This window comes from Lepisma saccharinum, chromosome 3, assembly GCF_977018435.1.
Source record: "Lepisma saccharinum chromosome 3, izLepSacc3.1, whole genome shotgun sequence".
Classification (NCBI taxonomy): domain Eukaryota; kingdom Metazoa; phylum Arthropoda; class Insecta; order Zygentoma; family Lepismatidae; genus Lepisma; species Lepisma saccharinum.
The window spans coordinates 118,261,133-118,283,934 of NC_139231.1; the positions used below are offsets into that span (position 1 = coordinate 118,261,133).

General features: G+C 39.0%; 2 protein-coding genes across 4 annotated transcripts in view; both read left to right on the plus strand.

Annotated features, from left to right (window-relative positions):
- LOC145985357 (uncharacterized) overlaps positions 1–6,161 on the plus strand; it is a 218,044-nt gene extending 211,883 nt beyond the window's left edge. The window contains exon 9 of the mRNA XM_083119276.1: positions 6,144–6,161. The gene's annotated coding sequence lies outside the window, so the exon portion shown is untranslated. The remainder of the gene's footprint in view (positions 1–6,143) is intronic.
- LOC145985356 (protein kinase C-binding protein NELL1-like) overlaps positions 1–22,802 on the plus strand; it is a 197,763-nt gene that overhangs the window by 54,432 nt on the left and 120,529 nt on the right. The window lies entirely within an intron of this gene.

Below are 22,802 nucleotides of genomic sequence, written 5' to 3' on the forward strand. Positions count from 1 at the left end.
TTTTAATGAAGCAATGCAGCTATTGTGGCCGCAAGGCATAACATTTGACAATGTTCTTCTCTTGACAGATGCTGCAGCTTACATGCAATAGGCCTTGCCGTTAGCTACCCCAAAATGGTGCACGTTAAATGTGTGGCTCATGCGTTGCATAGAATATGTGAAAAGATAAGAGCTCTTTATCCCAATGTCGATAAACTGGTTTCAAATGGGAAGAAAGTTTTTATCAAGTCGCCTAGAAGAATGGACATTTTTAAACAAAAATATCCTGAGGTTCCCCTCCCCCCTACACCTGTAGTTACGCGATGGGGCACTTGGTTGGATGCAGATGTTATGCCCAGAACTTTGAAAAAATCGTATCTGTTGTAAATGATCTCGACAAAGAAGAATTCTGCAAGAACTGTTGATGGAGCCCTCCTTAAAAGTCGAATTGGCATACATCTCAACAAACCTGTCCATTCTCTCTAATTCCATATGAAAGCTTGAATCGTCCGCGAACACTTTGGCAGCTTCCATTGGTGAAGTCCGTATAGTAGAAACGAAACTGGAAGAACTCACCGGATCTAAATGTCTAAATGTACAGAATCTTTTGGGAAAAACCAAGGTTTTCAAACTTTGTGCCAAATTGCACGTGTTTTGGAAAGTGAAGTAGAGGAAGAGGAAGCTTTGGAAAACTTCAGCGTTAGTGACATTTCGTGCTTCAAATATGCAAGAATTGTTTCTTGTGACGTGGAGCGATCTTTCTCACAATATAAGATGCTTTGTAGAGATAATCGTCACAGATTTACAATGGAAAATTTGGAGAAAACTATGCTGATCCACTGCAACTCTTCCAAAAAATAGCTCGCTAAGAGGTAATCATTTAGAAACTAATTTCAGGTGTTTAAAATGCATGTTAGTTTGTTTTTGTTACCAAATGTTTTTATTTTTGTCACATATTTTCCTGTTTTTATCACATATTTTCAACATTTATGACACATAAAAAATAAATATTTCTGACTTTTTTAGCACATAAAGTTCCGTTCCCTACTAATGAGGTAGGCATTTTTTTATTCCTGTTCTTAATTTTCTTATGTACGAATTTTGGTTTCGAAGGGTGCGATATTTATATCTTACTTGCAAAGTTGTCATTCTCGAATGGTTATAGTGATTACAAAATCTGTATTTTTGCAGTCTCATCTTCAAATAGTATGACTAGTTTTCGAGATACGAGTAATTATTTAACTTGGTTATAGTGTTGGATTTAGGTCATCTGGCAAATTTTAGGAGAAATCTCAAGATATGATGAATGTAATAATCTTAGGGCAACTAGATCCCTATGGACGAAATGTCTAATTCTGTAGACGCAGGTGTCTCCGATGACATAGTAGAAAAGCTGTCGCCTTGTAATCAAACGGTCTCGACTATATGGATAGTTTGTGCTAATTGGCATACCGTATGTAATTTTCATTGGATAAAGTCTGTAGTTGGAGTTGTTTGTGGTACGTTTCTCAGCAGAGGTAGCTTCCCCTGCGCAGCCAAATAAATCCTCCCCCCTTTTAATTGCTGGCCAGCGGTGGTTTGCAAATCGTTTGCTAGCCGTTGTGCGGATTAATAACAGCAAATTCACCCTGCGGGAGCCATTCGCGAACAATCCGTGCAATTCATTTTTCCTCACACTCCGGACCTCGGTCGGACAAAGGCTGAAGTCGTCCACTAGAACTGAAATGACGAGTGGCGTTTGTAAAGCACTCCTGCCACATTATTACGCAGAAACGCACGTTCGAAAGAGAGATGTTGCGAATAATGGTTCCGACACACCGCCGCATTCCCCTAGGAGTTCCGACACGCGAGGGTAAGCCCCAGGACCCCGGCTCCCCGACAGGTGAAATGTGTGCACACATGAGATACGGGTAAAAAGCATACATACAGGCGGTGTATATGGAAATTTAAGCTGTAGAATTGTGATCCTTTTGCAGGAGCTTTACTAATTGAGCCATTACAGGGGAAGTGATAATGAAAAGAAGGGGTATTTTTCTGTACTAGGCATGCATTTATTTACACATTAAAATCTAGAAAGACGGAGAGAGATAATTTTAAAGACTTGAAAGAAGAGAGCTTGAGAGATAGACGGACATAAAGTGAGAAAAAGGGGAATAGTGAGAAAGATACTTACAAATTGAGAGAAGGAGAGAAAAGTTGAGAGGAGCAGAGAGAAGGAACGCTGAGATAAAATGAGAAGGCATAAAAGAGAAAGTATAGGGAAGAGAGAGAGAAAGAAAGGAAAGAGAAACCAGACTACCTAACTGGAGCAGATGTTCCCACAGCCACTATTCTCTAAGCTCTTCTACTTCACTTCTCACTTTATTCAAGAAGGAAACTACATAATCATTTCTATTAAATTTACTCTACTCTGTCCCAGGAGTCTGTGGGACGGAAACAAGTCATCTGCGGAAGTAGTGACTCGAGAGAACTCTACCAATGAACGTGCGAGAGGGAAGGGGGTTACTTGCATGGAGGGACAAAGCGGCTGCAGCTACCATCCGTTTACAGCAACGCGCATAGCTTTGCTCCACTCACTCGATTTTTCCCCTTCTCTACCATTATGCGCGGTGTTGCTCCAGACTCCTGTGACGGAAAGTAAGAACAAATGTACATAGTATATTTTATATTGATTACCACAAGATCTGTTGTTTGTAGCTGTTACTCACACACTGCTGAGAGGCACGATTTTAAATTTTTATAAATTAGATCCTATTCACGAATGACTTACCTGCCTAGGAAATGTTCTTTAACAATTCCACATTCGGTAATTAGTTGAACAAATAATTGGCACAGTTTTCAGTATGATGAATGAACGCTGTTCTTAAGCTTCAGTTACTGCTAATTCATTCGATTGATAATGAACAAATATCCCTTTGCTGACTCATGATTTATGTTTCAGCAAAGATATATTTGTACACCATTTCACGCTTTAAAAAATTCGTCGTCGGATTTATTTCAATATGTATCGGTTTCCATGAAAACTACCAACAAAGAAGCAAAATCGAGAATTGTTTGAACAATTTCCAGTGTTACCGGAATTGCGCAAAAAATCGAAATTGTGATCTGCACAACAATTACAAGCAACATATTACTGCATTTAAATGTTCCCTAATTTTCATTCATTGTAGGCCGATGTAAATAATTTCTGATAAATAATTTTAATTGTTATTAATTAAGAATTTTTCACCTAACGAAAGGTGAACTCCAACTTAGAATCAAATTCTGAACTTTTATTACAAACCAGTGGATACTTAAGAGCTGTTCTCGAATATTCTTTTCATTCAGTGATATGGATTTGATTCTCGTGGGGGAGATTAAAGTACTGCCCACGAATACGAGGAATTTCTAAGTTACGAACTCCATTACATGGTCGCCTGTTGTAGCGTGACGTCTTCGAAGCATAGGACTTGGACTCCTAACATGCAACACCTAAATGTAGGAATGGTATGTCTCGTTTTTCCAAGAAAATTCTCCAAGTAAAATGATACGTACAACAGACTATTTTATGAACGTTACCAGCGGCAAGAGACCCATTTAAGAAATTGAGACAACGAGCTTAGATCCTTCGAGAGTTTGAAGTAAGTCTTGTAGATTTTCTGGCGACGAATAATGAATATATTCTCTCGCGCAATCGACTAAGTGACTTGTGGAAAGATTTATATTATCCGTACCAGCTAACTGTAGACCAGGCGAACGACAAGTCTCTGCGCAAGTAGTGACGCGAGATGGCTCCACCAATGAACAGTGAGAGGAACGGGTTTGTGTAATGGGCGACGGGAGTTTTCCCGATTTCCCCCTTCACTATGCAGTGTTGCCAAATTTTGAAAAGGATAAAACCGAACGCACATGTCAAACGGACCGTATTTTTGTCTCCAGGTCCATACGATTGTTTTAAGAATTTCTTAGGGAAATATTAGGGATAAAACTGCAAGAGCTAATTTTGACAAGCCGTGCATTTAGTGTACGGACTAAGGTCTGGACCGTACATTCGTACAGGTACGCGCAGAATCGTACGGTTGGCAACGCTGCGCTTTCACCACTCAATTTTCCTCCTCCTCCTCTGCCAATATGCGCGGCTCTGCTCTACACTTATCTGGGACAGGCTTTAAGCTTTCGAGTGTTAACGCCACTCTCGTCTTCAGGATAGAAGAAGAATGACTTCCACCCTGGAGATGAGAGTGACGTTAGCTCTCGAAAGCTTGGAAACGTTTCCAGATCTCGCCTGGTTGATAGCTCTAGAGAATCTACCCAACCTTCGAGACTTGACGAGACCGAGATTGAGAGATATATTTGTAAAATGTAGACTTGTATTTCGGTCCTATCTCGTTCTAAGAAGAGTGTAAAGTATAAGAAAATTTTGCCTGAATCAAATTTACTGCACTATGCGACTTATTCAGATACCAAAGGGTGGCTGTCCGATTTTATAGAGGTACGAGGTATGGGCTAATCCTTAAAATTTTCCTTTTAAAAAGTACGTGTTGTACGTTTGTGTATCGATACCGGGACGAGAACTCCTCAGTCACGATTCGCGACAAGAGTGTGCCAAGTCTCGTGTCGACTCCATCCCTAGGCCATTTTACTGTTAGTACTAAGACAAAATATGAATGTAAGATAAAAATTGCCAGTGGTCAATCTGTAAAGCAGAAAAAAATTGAGTTACATCGCAACATGAAACACACATTGCATACATCTTTCCTAACTCAAGACAAGTTCATTAACTCTGTAGTTAATACAATGTGACCACCGGCACCGGCCACGTGTTCTTACTTCTTACACACACACACACACACACACACACACACACACACACACACTCACACTCACACTCACTCACTCTTACCTTAAAAAAATGCATTGTAGCCTTTACTAAGTTCGTCAATTTTGACTAAATTGTGTGGCAAGTTTCAACAAATGAGCCCGATTTAGTTGAGTGCCAGTGGAGAATCATTTGTCTCCTATCAAAGCAAATATTTGGTTACCATCGCTCTTTTAGGGTTATTCGAAACCCTAGCGTACGCAGAATTTTTTTTCGGAAGGGGCTGGAAAAGTAAAAATGAATATTACATAGTTTCGTTCTTGGGAGGGGGATACGCTATGAAATCTTTTGTAATTACCACTTTTAATATTCGTTTTAAAAGTTTGTTGAAGGAGAAAAAAATGATGATGGAGAGTCATTTTAAGGGGATTTTTTTTTAGTTCTTTACTGCTTTCGTTCGAATATTTTGGTTTAAATATTTCAGCCCCTCTTCCCCCCACACGCCAGTGATTCCAAATATTTCTGTGTTCTACACGAAAGACTGAAGAATTAAGTTGCTTAACATTCTGCCGAAAGCTTGAGTCAACATCAATTTCCTTCTCTTCCATGCCCTGAAATTGTTCAAATTGTCGAGCCTACTTCAATCGTTTAAGGAAACCTGTAAAGGAGAATTGCAACAACATTTTACGTTCAACAATATAGGAGAAGGAAAGAGACAAATGCTTTCTTAATTGACAAACGTATCTGCTTTGCTTTCCCGGTGACTGAAAGCTTAAATAGTTTGCTAACAGGCAGAAATCCCTTTGATTCTGCTTCCCTGCTGATTTAATTAAGATCTTCCGAGTTCCCAAGCGCCCAGCTTCGGAATGCGATCTGCCTGAAAGCTGGGAGGGCAAATGTGGCATTTTGTGTTGTTGATTGAGTCCCGAATTGATTTAATTAAAGAGCGTGGAGCGGGAAGAGGTTGCCGTAGCTGCTGATTAGCTTTTGTGGAATGCCAAACCGTAGAAACTTTGAAGATGTGTCTCAGATTTCGCCGGGAAGGATTCTGTGGATTCTTCGTTGCAGTACTATCCCTGCTACAAACTTTCGCCTTCCAGCTTTAGAGTATAGTTTTAGACATAGCACCTTTGTAGTTTCAGGTGCAGCAATGACCCAAAAATAGACTCCTATATTAGGGTATACGTCGTCGATTTTTCACATAAGATACACTTGCTTTGAATTAATAACTGCGGGTGCAATCAAATTATTAATTTTCATTAATTTGTTACGGTTTCTTTGCTTCTAACAGTTGCTTCCTCTCTGTGCATTTATTGACTTAGTATATTAAGAGTAAATCTAACAGTAAACTTATTTTCTGTTACAGGTAAGTCGGGGACTGGATGCTGAAAAATCGAACTGCAACATTATTTACAAGTTGTGTCAGCAGTTAGTAAGTAATTATTTCACAGATAAATTCTACTTGCTATGCAAACAGATTTCCTCTCCTTAACTTTTTAGATGTAGTAGAACGTTTCCATTTTGCCCCCTCCTATCCTAAAAGTTTTGTTGCGTATCTACTTCGTTAGTATTTATGATCCAACCGTTACTTACATGCGTTTCTAGTTTTTATTATAATCAGTTTATTTATCTAAAAACGGAAGAGCAATGAGATAAATTTCATTTAAGTTCACACCTACCAACTTTCAGGAAGATAAAATGAATTGATAAGAAAATGTACTCGCATACAGTAATTCTGCATACTCAAGCTCTGGTTCCGCTATTCCTGTTTACCTCATTTATTCGTCGAGACTCGAGCTTTAGTCATGTGATCTCAGTTTGAATCTTGTGTGTATGCATTTCCTCAAAATCGTCCATCGTCCGACGTAAAATAGTAAGGATGGTACGCTGGGATCCATAAATATTACCAGGCAAATTGTCCTTCCCCAAGTTCTTTCTTTCAACTCAATGCAAGGTTCAAGATTTGAAACAAAACTGCAACGATATTAGTTAACCTCTGCATCGCACCCGCACAGTTATCTTCTTTATAAACGCGTATAATGTAAGAGAAGTGTGTGAAATATAATAAACAATTTGTCTGCCAATTGATACATACTCATCCTCTGACCTAGACATCACCTAACCAAGAGAGAGAGAGAGAGAGAGGACCGAAACTGGCGCCTTCCGAATGTAAGAGGTTACATCCCCAGTATAGTCACTACTATAGTATGTTTTCACATACCCATTGTTCTTCTTTTAGGGTAGTGTGGTCAATGAGGATGGGTAAATCCCGAAGACACCACGCCATTGTTTTTTCCAAACATTTAGTTGCGTTTCACTCGAGGAAAAAACAGACATAACTCCGGAATCAAAAAACCTGCAATGAATTTATTACTTTCACTACGCTGTAGGATTAAGTGCAGCGAAGTGGAACGAAATCTGTTCCTTTGATATTAGAAATTGTAATTTCGATTTCTGCAGAGGGGGTAAAACATTTATGCGTCTTCATCTCCCCCACAGTTCCAAATTCCATAAAACAAAAAAGAAGCCTTGAGACGCATTAAGCAAATCAAAATTTAAAGCCGCAGAAATTGCAACGCTTGCATCAACGCCTCACTCCTCTCCCCTCCCACCTTCCCTCGAAGTCGACATTAGCGAAATTGCTTTTGAGTTCTTGAATCGCTTCTTCTCTCCCCGTTCCCTCCTCCCCCTTCCTTCATATTGTCACAGAGAAGAACGACGATGTTGACAAGAGACGATTCCATCATCGGACTTCGTGAGTCAGCAATGTTGGTCGTATCCCGAATGCCTGAGAGAGAACCTAATTGGGGTAAATTGTGAAGCTTGGGGTTTGGGTCCATTCTGCAAAAATATATTGTGCAAAATCTCGTGTGACGCAAATTGCACGGTGTCAAGTTCACCCCCAAAGAATAGAATCTCCATGTATATCTCAATTGATGAAACTTTAAATGAATTATATACTCACTTCTGTAGCAATCTGTGTAGCAGTTAACAATAACATGCCGGTTTTCATGTTCTTCCGTCAGTTTTACTTCAAGGTTACTAGACCGACGAAGTGTTGCCAGGGTGACAAATTTTCGGCTCCATATTATTCACTCTGTTTTGTACGTAGTTATTAGTAAAATCAAATTACGGCGTCAAGAAATTATTAGATGTTACTCGGAAAATAGTTCTTGTGAACGCTATAAAAGGGATTCTAATCTGATCTCATAATTTTTTTAGAGATAGAATGTGGTTCTGGAAGTATTACCAACTAGTTATGTCTATTCGTACAAACACTACAGGTAGCAACCGCATTTCATTCTGGATATGAACTCAAATTTCATGTTCACTGATACAACATTAAAGTGCTCCTGACATGTAGACAGAAAATATGGAGCACAACTTTTTGTTGTCGTTGGCAACGCTGTAATCGTGTTAGATAAACAATGCTTTATTTCCTCTGCAGTAAAAGTTTTCACATTTATGTCTTCTGTGCCGTATTTCTTCAAGTTGTTTACCTTCAGCAAAAATGTCCGTTTGAGGTGACATTAAGTTCTGCCTCTGTGTAACTTATGAGTACTTTGGACAGTGATTGTCCTGCGTAATTATCTTATGTACCAATAGTGTGCATGTAGCAGCGTCAAACAAGCAAATCCTATTGTGTAATTTCTTGTAATGGTCTTCCAGTTTAATTGTCAGTGTCCAAACTAGAGTCATGAGTGTTATTTGCTTAAATTTGGTACATTAGGTTTCCAGACATTTCGGCTGCAATATCTAAACATGCGCGTAAAATTATGTAATTTTATAACACTTGCTCGCGCTCTATGGCCTTCTCCCATACGTGTGCAATGTTTAATGTAGATTAGTGCACTGCTGTACTATTTCACTCTCCTTCTAACAGCCTGTCCTAGAGAACTAACGTAAAAAAGTATTAACACCATTAATCATCTTTCCACGGTGACTGTGATTACTGGACAGTTTTAATGAGTGGCTGGGAACTAATTTTTCGACTTTGATATGAAATGTGTGTCTATGAGGAATACTCAAGTGACTTTCAGATCCCTCCTCTCCCCCTCTTATGTTCCAAGTTTAAGTCCATGTGACATATCCCCAACCCCAAAAAAGGTGCGAGGTTACTTTAAAAAGTTCAATATTTAGAAGAGGTTTTCACCACACACTATCTGTAGCTACCATCCCTCCCTCTCCCCCACTCTCATATATTTCATAAGCGTCAACGTATCTTCTTTCTTTTGGTCTGACCGTGTCACATTTTTCCCCGCTATTGTTTTTTATTTTTCTTATAAAAATATTCTTCGATGCAATAGGGGATAAAACTCCAACCTCGAACAGTCGTACTAAGCTACTGACTTCCATCATGTACCCAGGTGACTTGGAAAATAGAACACTGATTGGGATTGTTGCATCCCAAAATAACTACAGTACAAGAAGTAAAACCCAGCCAAGTTGTACAGTGTAATAAAACGCACGATAAAAGGTATGATATTACCTGGAAGATAAAATGTCTAGTGTCAGTATTATTATTGAGTATAAGTCTGTTCAATAATTTCCTAAGACATTCAATTATTTACACGGTTGTTAACATGTAATAAATTTTGCAACATATTCTATTCGACAAATTTTACGTATGCGAGAGATAAAGTATTCGAGCAATTTCTATACGTTTGGTCATTGATTTATCCACACACAAAATTGTTCACGAATGCCTAACTTCCCGGCTCGATGACAGAGCTGATTAAATGGTCAATTTTCGATCTCGCCAAAGAAGTTCCCGGTGAGTGTCCGTTCATCATCACTCATACTCATCGTCGCGATTAGCTAAGAGTTACAGAAAAGCGATGTTAAATGTACATGAAAAGTACATGAACAAATGGAAATGATTGATTTTCAATATGTTGATTCTTGAAAAAAAATAATACACCCTGTTTTATTACTTTGCGATGTATGTATTGATCGGCTCGTCCCCGATACGCGATAACTTACCTTGGACACTTGTTCAACTCTAATGACAGTCTGAATTGGACCTTCGTCCAAAGGTGTGCTTGAAGCATTTCTTCGAACACCTAAAATAGTACCAGTCGGGTCACCTTCAACGTAGTGAGAAGTTGCTTTTTCCTGTCCATATCAAGATAAGGAATCAATCACGCACCTCGCTATATTATGCGCATTGACTTTATTTGTGTTAGGTATGCGCTAAAAGCAATTACGTAAGTGGAGAATATAAGCAAGCATGTAGCACACACGCCTAAATATAAACACACTATCTTTTTCATCAATAGCTTTCGCCATCAACAAATGGTTTTCCTATATTATGGAAAATGCTTTTCGAGGTTACTAAGTTGCAGGTGCTATAAGACAAACAAAGGTTGTTTATCTTGCTACCTTCATTTTCACAAAGGGTGTTTTCATTGTAATAACTATTTAGGCGTGCGCGATGTAAATATATTTTTCCTTTGCCTATTTCTCGAGTTGTATAAGCCTTGATATGTGCGATGAAATATTCGACTGTACCTCAGAGGCTAACACTTGGACTTGACGTAACTTGGTAATGTTTGGAATGTCAGTCCACGGAGCACTTGAAACTGTGCACATTCCATTAACCTCTTTCTGTGCGTTTTTCTTTCCATTGCTCTCCATGCCTGTGTCAGTCATTTTAATTTTTCTCCAAATTCCTCTGTTTACATTTGAACTTATTAGGTTGTTTCTTCAATGTCTACTTCCTAATCATTGCGCGCACTAGACGCGTCTGTGCTCAAAGGTAATGGAAACCGAATCTCTTTGTTTACAAAACATCATCCTTATTACCAGCGCATATAGTATAATTTCACGTCTGACATCCAGGTCCTTCCCAATGGCTGTCCTGCAATCAGTTTCAGTTGTAGGCACATTGCGCTGTGGATATAATTCCATTTTAAACTGCAGTGCCAGTCCTGATAGTTTATCTGAGCGTGAAAGAAACCTGACAATCTTTGTTCGTACTCTTAATGTAAACGTGTGATGTAAAGTGTAATGAGAAGACAACAGGAGGACAAAGAATTATGGAGTGGATGGTAGATGGTGGATGCATGCAGATGCACCTGACAGGATGTAGATCCATGGTAACAGGATAAGGAGAACAAGAAGGCATATGACAAAACAAACTGGCTCAAGTTTCCACTTCGGGAGAAGAATCGAGAATGTCAGTTTACCTGAAGAAGCTACATTTTGATAAGGATTGAATATGCAAGGAAGTGCTCGATAAATGTACATATCTTTATACGTGACTTTACAGCACTTTATTGCCCTTTAATGCACCTAACTAAATTAATCAAGTGTTCTACATGTTACACAATGCATTTGGCACACCTCCCTTCCGTGTGTCTTCCTACCCACTTGGGCACAGTTCAAGAACATCTCATGTGTTAAAACCACGTTGTTTGAATTCCTAGAAATATCTTGTAAAATCCTAACGCTTGGGGTTGCCAAATAATGCCCCTCCCTTCACAACATTCAGACGAAACCATGCGTGTTAAAAGCAGACATAATGTATTTCATTATAACGCCAGGAGTGACCTTCAAGTGTAAAAGCTTGAACTTCAGTCCCGTCCAAGCGATGAAATCTTAACATTAAGTCATGAACACCAGATATTTTTTTTTTATTTTAGTACTGTTCAGATGGGCTTAAATCATATAGACCTAGTTATATTAATATCCGCAGATGCACTTTTGTCTAAAAGTTTCAAAGATTGATTGATTGATTGAGTTGGTGTTTTAAGTCCACTTTATACACTAAGGCTAATCGGGACTGGACCTACAGTTTAAAGTGGGATCCGAACCACTATGAGCCTCCACCGGGTATCGAACCCGGGACCCCTTGATTACAAAGCGACGACGCTACCACTGCGCCATCGGAGAGGCCCAAAAGTTTCAAAGAGTTTAAGAGACTAATTTGGTAATAAGTAAAGCCTTCAGATGAACTAATAGGATGCAATTTTGTTGTAACAAGGTTTCCATTAACTTGGAAATCAATAGAATCAAAAATCAGGGAACATCAAGTGTTTCTGTACTTTACAGGATTTGGCAAAGAAGCTTCATGATGGAAGATATTCCATATCAAAATGTTTGACAGTTTATTTTATTTGTTATTTACAATGTTAAATAAATATAATTCTCTTCAATAGAAAGAGTACACTTACAACTTGGTTATTAATATTTTCAAACATCACATAATGGTTTAGAAGTTCGTTTTAAATTTACCTAGAAAACCTGGAAAATTCATTTTCTCAAAATGAGCGAATTCCTAGTATTATTTTTTGCGTAGTTCTTAGGCCCATAAGAACGAGAAATAATTATTAAACTAATACTCTGTCCCAGGAATCTGTGCAGCAAGCAAAGGGAAGTAAGTTTATGTGCAAGTAGTGACTCGAGAGAGCTCGACAAATGGTGGCGTGAGAGAAAGGAAGGGCAACGCAACTGCATCTACTAATACAACCATTTGCTGTGATCCGCCCCCTCGCTTTTCCCCCTTCCTTACCATTATGCGCGGCCTTGCTCCACAGGTTCCTGGGATCGAGTATAGTAAAGAAATCTTCATCTAATTTGTATAGCCACAGCTTTAACATCGCTATTGTGTGTATGTAGTGAAGGTTGGAATCAGATTCCGTTACATTATCTCGACTGTAGTATATGTGTGTGACATGGTGCTCTAGGTGAAGGGGCAATGCAGGGGATGCTGTTTACATAAAATATCTTTCCAACTATGATAATTTGCTTAGGCATCCCCCACGTACTGCATTGTATTCATGTTGATCCACACAAGCATCCCTATCCACCCACCCTCAGCTAGGAATTTTGATGCAGGGACACTTAAAGAACATACCCAGCCAGCATTCGAACCCTGAACTCCTGCGCGCTGTGCTAACAACTCCGCCACGGAGGTTGGCGAAAAATTGAATCGTGGAAAATATCCCGATTTTGTTTTGTCCTATTAAGTGACAGTATAATTTTTGTTCAAGAAATAACATTTCTCTCATTCCCCATATTGTATCTCGATTCACACACACACGCGAAGGAAAATTTATTGGCCTTCTTAGGTATGCATTTGACATTTCGCAAGTTCTGCGGTAGTAAATTTACTCCACGATTTAGAGAAAATATTCGTACATTTTTACACACACACTATATCAGCTCTAAAGAAGCTAAGTTGTTCAATTTAATGTAAGTATAATAAGTTGTCTTCTCACGAAATTTCATAAATGCGTGCACGTAAGGTCGCATATTGGAGAGATTAATAAATATTGAACGGTTGTTAACTTTAAAAGTTTTATATATTGTTTCTTCTCAAATCAAATTCAAGGCTACTTTGAAAAAAGTTTTCGAAGAAGGAGGTGGGGGGGGGGACTCCACACATTTACGTTCTTTTTTACTATTCGACGGTGCGTGTTGGTCCATACAAATATCCCCCCATGAAATTCTTAGCAAAATGATGTTCGGCAATATGAATTAGGAATTAGTTTTAGTGAATTCGTTGGGGCGAGGAGGGAGCCGTAACGAAATGATGCGTGTGTGATGGAGATGATCACGTGATCACGCCACGTCCAGATGGATCCTCGTGTCACGTGATCGCAAATGCACGCATCCTAAAAGGCATCTCACGTGATTTATATATACGATAACCTTCAGTTTTTCTCCAACTTTCGTCGAATCCTGGACGACCTCCTTGAAACTTGTGTAGATGGAGTAGGGTAACGTAAGGGGAAAAGAGGAGATTTGGGTAGTATAATGAGGCCAGCATCGAAGAAAGTAGCACTTCACCGCTACCAAATGCACTGATCGTTTGAAAAGCGATATGCATGTACGTTAATTAACACATTTTACTCGTATGTTTTTATTTATGTCAAGAGTCCGGATAGTGATTACCAGTTGGTAATGGCACATTGGGATAATTATCTACGATTTTACCAATCCAGATTTTTGTCAGATCTCCATCACGTATCCCGATTTGGAAGATTGTACCTGTTCGTTCATCTTGAATTTTGAGTACATTTTTATGGAACGCACCTGCAGGTTTCATAGGTGGTACCGCAAAGTTTTAGTCCATAGCTATTTAGCCTGATTCTGGAACCAGAGCCTGAAAGACATACATGTATTCTGATACGCCCTGATCCGCGTAGCCGAGATCAGGTTAGGAAGAAAGGGATACTAATTTTCTCTACCTCTTCTTTCTTCCTAGATTCTGCTAGTCTACTGCCCCCCTTCGCCTTTTTTTGTGGGGGGTGTAGAGTGGGGGTTCCCATTTCGCAAAGAGATCGTTCTGAATTGGGGACCCGCCCGTTTCCACATGAAGCTCTGGGGCAATCGCGCTTCTTATGTACTCTCAGCCCACGATCACAGCTCAAGCTGTCGGCGAGAAAGTAAAATAAATGTTATACCTTTCCAAATAATTCCATATAAAGTATTGCCCTACGCTCGTGCGCTAGTTCAACTGTTTTTTTTTTTTTTAATTAGTATAAAACGATGCAACAAATGTTAATTTAAATGTTGGTTCTATAATAGAAACTGAATTTGTTATGAAAAGAGAAATCAATAGAACCATCGGACGCTTGGGAAATATCTTTGTGATAAAATTAATTATGCATTGTATAGTTGTTGTATTGTTATATTTTGATTCTTACAATTGATAGTAATAAAGTACAGTTATCATCCTTCTAGAAGTGATTAGATTTCTTTCAGAATTATGCATTCCTTGTTTACTTCTGAATCCAGCAATAGATGGTAGCGTCCCCCCTCTCTCTTCCGAAGCAAACAGTTTAACATTTAGAAGACCAGAAGGGAATACATGAACACAAATAACATTTCAAGAAGTGGTATCCTTTCCATATCACCACCGAAGTTGCCGAGTTCGAGTCCCGGTGTAGTCATGAGTTAATTTTAATGTCACTTTATCTAGTAATCACTCATCCTCGTCGTCGCAGTAGCCGAAAGTGGCAGAAAATGGACGTGGAACAATAATATTACTAATAAAAACATTTCCCGAAGCACTTCGTTTGAGTTGTTTGAGAAACACATTACCTCTTGCTTATTTGACTGTTGTACAGTCACGGACACTTCCGAGCTGCAATGATACCACTGACTTTCAGTTAAATTGTCACAATCCAGAAGGTCCCGTGACTGTACGCGGCTCTTTTATGATCGGTACATTCCCGATTTACCTCATGGCGCTTTTAAAAAGTGAATTTTCATGCGTGGACCGATTTTCGTCAGGTACAAAACTGAATGAAGAGAATCGATGCTTTATTTTCTTTTTTGTAATTTCAGCACACAACGCGTCTTTTTCCTAGAAAGAATAGATAGTCCCACGCTCGCCACACACAACCACTTCGTTTTTTTTTATCAAAACATGGAAGGGACGCTCTTCTTCCCAGAATAAGCACCAGCGTCCAGATAACCTGTCTGCGTGTTCTCCTGTTGTGCTTCTGTTTTCGATTCCAGCCCTTGCTTACCTGGTGCAAAGTGTGGGAACTCTTACACCTGGTTCTGGTCCGTTAAAGAAACAGCTGAATGACGACGGGAAACTGGCATCTGGTCGCTTTTTGTTCGTCACATCACGTCATCTAGGGAGTCGATTATCTAACATCATTCGAAAGCCGTGTATTTTTGTTTTTGATGCGAGCGTAGGTTGTTGATTACTTCTTTAGGTTAGCCGCGTCGGTCGCCGATCGTTTGGTGCTGGCCACACAATCATCCATTCTAATGTTCTACGTTCGAGGCCCGTCTGAACATTGGTGTTCCGTTGTTTTGCGTGTACTTCATGCTGAGTTAAGGGTACAGTTAAGGTGAAATCAGAGCTTCTGTGCAATATACTTCCACCGGGAATTGAACCATTGATTACAATATGGATGTGTCATCGTGTTCCTCCTGAAAGTTCATCCACGTAGTCGCGATTAACTTTGAACAATGGCCAAATACCGAGAAGGTGAAGAAGAGGAATGATTATTTGCTTTCTTGCATCAGAAAATAACGGGGAAGACACGTCCGTGAATTTATGACCGAGGAACACACTTACTAAGGAATTGTGATGAATTTCTGGCGCACATTTCAGGAGTGTAAGGGGTGACCATAGAAGTCACCAAAACGTCGACTTCACTTCCGCGGAGTACACGCCTGTAACTGTAATTCTGCAACACAACAAGGCTCTGCCGCCTGACTCACGACCAGTATAATCATCTGTGGAGGGTGTTGTCCTGAGTTTCTTTTTTTTACTGAGTGTCCCTTTACATCATGAGTTTTTAACTAGGCTATGGCGATTTTATCCTCAAAAACAGTATAGTAATCAGTGGTTCCCAATGGATGGCTTACAGGGCCGCCTCGAAATGTTCTAATATTTTCACTAAAATGACTCTTATTCCAATGTATGTATTTGTTTAGTACTTTTTGTGTGTAAAATGTTTCTGAATTTGAAATATGTGTTTATTTTTTTAAGGCAAGCAAAATAACCATACTAACTGAACGCTGCAAGTGTTAGATAGGCCTACATTCTGACTTGGGCGCCGCTGAAAAATATTGAAACGCTAGGGCGCCGTGAAACGAAAAAGTTTGGGAACCCATGGTATAATTCATTGATTTGGTTTATTTTACTTTGAATTTCTGCCAATTTTGACTAATCACAAAGATGAGGATGAGTGGCGGTGTGATGAAATTAATAAACGGACACTCACAAATTACTCCCCGGCCTTATTTTCGAACCCGGCACCCCTGGCATCGGAAACAGCATAGTTTCAGTTCATGTTAAGGAATCTACGACTGTATTAGTTCTAAAATTTGAGCGAGGAAGTTTGTATAACGTATATTTCATTTTCTTGTCAGGAACCTGTTCAGAATTTTGTTTCAGTTGCTGCGTATTGTGCCACGGGGGAAATAGCCTATGTATTGATGTACACATAATATAAAAATCAGTCAATATGATGGTCATCTCACCATTTTCTTTTTCGTTTGAAAAATAAACTTCGCTCAGATGATACGAAACGAAAATATTTTCCCAAAATTTTGGGGCACTTTCACGCCAGACTCCTTAATTAAAATTGTATTGTTTTTATCGACTGTCCAACATTATGAAGTGTGCTATTTTATGTGAACAGGAGTGTAATAAAGTAACTAACAGATTGTGCGCCACCTTATATAAGATATTCTCTATTAATGTTTTATTTTTGTGCAATGTTGCATAAACTTTGCTCTCTCCAAACCAGTGCAGTTTTCAATACGTACTTAAAACTTAGTTAACATGTTGAAGTACCATAGAGTGGTCTGGGAATTTGTTTTAAAATTGCCTGGAAAATGGAATAAGAGGGAACTCTGGTTTAGACCCGAATAATACCCAGTTGAATCGTTCCTACGCACAGACTTTATAAAGAATTGAACGAAGCTGACTTCCGCCAACGGGGATCTCTCCTCCTTGCAACGGGATGCAACAAGAAAAAACGATAAACTGTGGATCGTTATTATGAATAACCTTTGGGGCACAAAAACCTTAGTGGGAGACGAGGATGGGAGAGCGGAGAGGAACGGAAGAAGAGAAGAATCCTCGGGGACCGTTTTCCCGTTCCTTTGCCAGGAAAATAGGGGTGGAGGGAAAAAAGGTTAACGGCGTTCTTTGTAGAGAAATAGCACCTTTTTCCAGTCAGCGTGAAAAATGTCGAACTGAATTGCTTCATAAAGCTTGCAGTCTTTATCGTCTGCCTCGAATAAGACCTCCCCTAAGACCTGTAGTGTATTATTTGGAGGGATGCTGAAGTGGTTAATCTGTCATGAGATATATTACTTATTCAACCTGTAGTTGCTAGTCTACTTGTTACCCCCTGGGTTATTTCTTTGGCAATGTTTATTCTTTATTATTTATGTTAACTTTATTCTCAGATTGAATAATCTGGACTGGGCCTACAGTTGAAAATTGGATCTGAAAAATTTCGTCGGCAGAAATTTTTTTCAGCTCGAGAGTTGAGTTGAAAGAAATATTTTCATGCGACCTCTTTTTCGATACTCATGGTTGCCACTATTCTCTCTTTTGATCTCTTTGTTGCTCGCTCATTTCCTACCTCTTTATTTCCTATATTTCCTCACTCCTCTTTATTTCTTTGTTTATATTTATTTCTATATTTTTCTCTCTTGATTTTCTTCCAATTTATATTATTCTTTTGTTGCTCTTTCTTTTTCTCTGGTCTTGCAATTTCTTTAATTCTTTCGTTTCTCTTTCTTTTCCTCTTTTCTTCCTCAGTTTATCTTTTTGTCTCTCTTTTCTTCCTGTGTTTCTCCATCACTTTTGCCTTCTCTCTCTCCATGATTTTCTTCCCATTTCTTTTATTCTTTCTTTCTCTTGTCTTGCAATGTAGTTTATTCTTTCGTGTCCTTTCATTCTTTTTTCCCCCTCTTTTCTTCCTGAGTTTATTATTCTTTTTCTCTCTTCTTCCAGTACTTTTTATCACCCGTCTCTCTCTCTCTCTCTCTCTCTCTCTGTCTCTGCATGTTGGTGATTCGTATTCAACTAAAAATAAGCCGTACCCTGTGGCCGAGTGGTTAGCACATCGCGCTGTGACACCAAGGGTCCCGGGTTCGAATCCCGCTCGGACTTGGTTGTTTGTGAATGTCCATTCATCAATTTCATCATTTCATCACTCATCCCCATCTTCGCAAATTAGCCAAGAGGCACAAAACGCGAAGTAAAATAAACTAAATCAATCAAAACTAAAAATAATTCAATTTTTTTCTCATGTAAGATACGTTGGCGGTCAAAAGGATGACTTTGACGGTGAATTCGACCCCTACAATAGCGACTCTACAAAAATGTTACAAACGAGTTGCAGATGGGGGTACACAAAAGTTATCAGAAGTTCGAAAGTGAATGACAAGAATATGGCAACGTACTTATGTGAGTGCTTAGAGTGATCATCATTTTTAAGAGGATGCCGATCTGCGTACTTTACTTGTTAGCACTGTGGGTGTGGAAGCACTGGTTGTCCTTTTTCAGTTCGTTCTCATCATCTCCCTTTGTCGTCTCCACCGTTAACAGAGCTATAGAAGTACGCGACGTAGAGAACAGAATAGAAAAATGTCGTTCCTACCTTACGTTTTCCTTCAGTGCGTTTCTTCTCTTTTCAATTTCCTTAGAAAAGGAAATTGATGCTCTTTCGCCAAATGTATCTAAAACATAGACTGAATCTCCAAACGATGGTCGATTAGAGTTACTAGTCCGTATGTGTGTATTTATATCTGATACTGGAAATGCAATGTTTCGCACAGTGTGACACTAGAGTGCGCGTCAAATCTCCTGCATATGACCTTGAACGACTGAACAGCACCAGCGAATCACGGACGTGCAGCGTTGCCTAGTTCAGAAGCTGTTTCACCTCGCTACTAAATCGTGTACCTGGCGCTCGGATATAAATAGATTATTTCAAGTGTCAGTAGTTCAACAGATGGAAAGATAATGAATTTGCGAGTATGTACGAAAAACAAGCGTGATTGTAGCTTATACCGTTCCCTCTGTAGAAGCAATGTTATTATAAACGTATTTGCATTGTATCCTTTTTGCTCTCCCTTCGTTCCTGTTGCATTCTGAAACTTTCCGATTAGCTAAGGGAACAGGGCACGTTCGTTCCCAGTGATGGCAGAAGAAGTTGACGAAGAGGATACCGTCATTGTTCGTTTTTTTTTTTTCATGTGTTTAGTGGGTGTGTGCAGCATGTCGTTGAGTAAACCAAGTGGAAGTGATGGCGAGAGAAGAGGGAAAAATACAGTGTTGTACGAAGCCAGGCACGACAGGTGATTTTTCAGGTGTACATTTTTTTTTAAAAAAAAAGTGTTCGAGTGACGAACAAAGAAGTAAAATTGACTTTAAGAAGTGCCAGGATCTAACAGCTCAAGCGTGTGGTGTGAATCAAGCTACCGTTTCTCGGATATGTTCGGGGGCAAAACAATGTGGATCGGGGCCTGCTCCAATGTTTCAATAACCTAGACTAGAAAGCACATTAATATACCGAAAAGAACGACAAATTTAGATGACTTTGAAAAAAGACGTAGTTCGTAGAACAGTCTTTGAAATTTACGATCGTGGCGAATTTTCTACTACCAAAAAGATAACGTACTCTTTACGGGACAAAATATCTTACAAAGGCTCTACAACTTCCACCTTGAGAATATTGAAAGAATTATGCAGTCCCTAATCAGGTATGTTCTTTTCTCCCATTATGTTTATTATATGTTATATTATCTAATGTTCCGTGCTCTCCGTGACAAGGCGTTTCGCTCGACCACGCTGTCTCTTTCCGTGTGAGATTTCGACATGGCACCGCTGCAGTGCGCTGCTATTGGCTATCGCCATATGCAGGAGATTTGACGCTCACTATAGAATCCTCGGAGGTCCTCGAGGCTCAAGAGTGTTTCGGACGTTTGACGTCATTGCCTTTGCGAATAGTGGGGCTTTGGCATTCAGGATGCGAATCAAAGGGGATTTATCCCTCACTAGACCAACTATCCCTGGCAACAAAGGTAAATTTTCATTTGATTTGATTTGAGTTGGTGTTTTAAGTCCACTTTATGCACAGTAAGGCTAATCGGGACTGGAGGTAAATTTTCATATCTGCTCTTGTAACAATATAATACATATCTATTCGCAAGACAGATGTTAGGGTTAGCTTGCCACTTGTTTTGTTATTGGACCAATTATATTTTCGTGTTTCAAAAACAATAAGCTACAACCATACGGACCAGCAAGAACGGTCCAATTAAGTCGCTATAATACCCACTCTCCTCCTCCTTGAAGTAATAATAAATTGTCTACGTGTTCTTTCCTTCTTTTTATATCTATGTCTATTTTGTTTCTCTTTTCCTCTATACTCTTTCTATTCTCCTATAGCTATTTTCGTATCTCTCTGTTTTCCCATTTTCTTTATTCTCTCTCTTCTCTATCTTGCGTCTTTCATTCCTCTTCCTTCCTCTCATTCTCTGTAGTTTCATTCCTCTTTAAAGCATTTTCTTTTTTCTGATGGCACGTACGTAAACATGTCATTTTATCCCATTTTAACAGCACAAATTTTATGATTTTTCACGCCTTCATGTAAAATTTTAACAACACATCTGCGTATTGTGAAACTAACAGTTTATCATCAAGAAATGATAACAATATTTAAGTATTTGTTATTGTTACAAGGCATTATGTTAACATTCTCACTCAAAACATGACGGAGTTGAACTGTTTTTGGAAGTTCATATATAAACCTTCTAAAAATGTTTAATTCATTGAATTGTCAGTTTCATCAAAATAGCTAGGTATGTTGCTTTGTTTGAATTGTTTCTTTTTAAGTCCACTTTCTGCACATAAACGCTAATCTGGACTGGACGTACAGTTTAAAGTGGGATCCAAACCACTTAATTTTCACCGGGCGATGATGTTACCACTACGCCGTCGGGGAGGCCCGCTAGGTTTGTTGCGAAACTGGGTTATGTGCACTAGTAAATGTTGCAAAATGCAGTCATTGACCATGATGGACTCCCGTAGAATCGCATGGTTGTTCGGATCCCATTTTAAAGTGTAGGGCCAGTCCCGATTATCGTATCTGTGCATAAAGTGTACTTAAATTAAATTTTCACAACAGATGGAAAATAGCAATCCAATATGGCCAGAATAGAGCTGATTGCTCGAGAAATATATTTGCATGAGGATATAAATTATCATTATGCAGTTATGTTTTTAATTTTATTTTCTAGTCATTGTTAATAGTAATAATAATGTGTGTGTCCAAATTTTAACGTAAGTACTTCGTGTTTATACTTGAATTCAGCACTGGTAACATTTCCGAAAAGCAAGAAATTCATTTGACATACTGGTTTGTTGTTTATTATTGCTTGCTAGAATTTTATGTTTTCAAATACAAATACAACTATGGATTTTTTCAAGGACGGATTTACCATGTGTCCTCAAAGTCTCTCTTCATCAATTTGATCCAATTATCAGCCATCCTCATCACCGCAATTAGCCAAATGTGAAAGAAAAGCTACGTATACGAGTAATAACAAAAACACAAACAACGCCTCAACGTCAAACTGAAGCATTCCTTTACAGATCTGTATCGGCGACTCAAAATGCCTTACACCGTTTCGCCGTGAATAAATATCATGGAGGGAACAATGAATGATAAATTATTCACTTCACTTTCGCTTGTCCGAAGTGATAAGTTTAACAAGAAAGGGAAACTGGTGACATAGACCTTCAAAGAGAAAGCCCCGTGATGAATCAAATATTTATGAGAATGGACGTCAGATGTCATGGTACTGACGGTATTGTCCATCATCTCTCTTCGTGTATTTTTCCCTTCCTTTTCTGTCCCTTATTCAATTATCCATTTACTTGTATTGGGAAGAGCAGTTTATCAAAGCTTTTTGGCGCTGTTTTAATTTTATTAATATTTGCTAGTATTTTCAATTCTCCTTTTCCTCTCCGATCAAAATTTTTGCTTCGCCTCCTCGGCAATCAATTCCCAGCGTCCTCTGGTACTTGTCTTGTCACCCCATAACTCCACCTTCTCATACAACCATATTAACCCTGTTCTTTCATTGGTTTTTCTAATTTTGCTTTCAGTATTAATTTAGTTATCACATACATCTCTAAACTTTAAAAATGTAATCTTCACCGAGTTTTGTAATTACCACAAAACAGCAAACTGTGTGTTGTAAATGTCATGGTCACCCTAAATCAAGGGTTTAGTGATGAAAGCTGAAGTATCTCGTTAATAACACACGTTTGAGTGGGTTTCTGAGAAATTCTGCCAGGGGCACATCTTCAAGTGCTCAGTTGCAGTCACTATCCCCAGAATTAGCAGGTATTATTTTCAAAATATGTCAGTAGTGAAAAACAGGTGCACACGGAACCTGATATTTGCATTGTGATTTTAATGGCTTGAAAGAAGATTAAGTGAAAGTAAGATAACGGGTATGCTAATCGGAGAAGAATTATATTTATTTCTTCTGTAGGTAAATTATGATTTGAATGTTTGCC